We start from the raw sequence: 604 nt of genomic DNA on the forward strand, positions 1-604 counted from the left end.
GAGCCGGGGGGCGGCCGCGGCACTGTCACCCCCCGCGAACCTCCCCGGGGCTCCCCGGCTATTCATCGCCGGGAGCAGGATCGGGCCTCTGAGCCACTGTTTTTCCCGAAAAGGGGAAATTATCCGTTGTTCGGTTTTGTGGCGGTCTGGCGGGGAATGGGTTTGTTTCTCCGAAGGGTCCCGTTTCTGCGTCCTCTTCGTAAAACTAAAACTCCGAGTGGTGCCGCGGCTTTGTTTTGCGGAGAGAAAAACGGTTGGGAAGAAATCCATGCAAAAATAAAATATATGAGAGAGAGAAACTGACAAATATAGGCGCGGGAAAGTGTTTTCATCAGCCTGACAAATACACAATTAACCGAACATAAAATAGGATATATTTCAAGCGTATGTGAAGAAGAAAAAGGTGGAAAGAAACGAAACTCTTGTAAAAGTTCTTCTAGATTTTTACTTTTTTTTTTCCTTTTTTTTTTTGTGTAAAATTTCCAAGTTTCGGATATCTTCACAAGTCCCTTTTTAAATTTCAAAGGAAAGTCGCATAAATAAAACCAGGTCTCCTTTTTTTTTTTTTTTTTTCCCAATTCCGGCGTTAATTATCAGCCGGGTT

Source organism: Charadrius vociferus, unplaced genomic scaffold (genome assembly GCF_000708025.1).
Source record: "Charadrius vociferus isolate BGI_N301 unplaced genomic scaffold, ASM70802v2 scaffold3, whole genome shotgun sequence".
Taxonomy (NCBI): Eukaryota; Metazoa; Chordata; class Aves; order Charadriiformes; family Charadriidae; genus Charadrius; species Charadrius vociferus.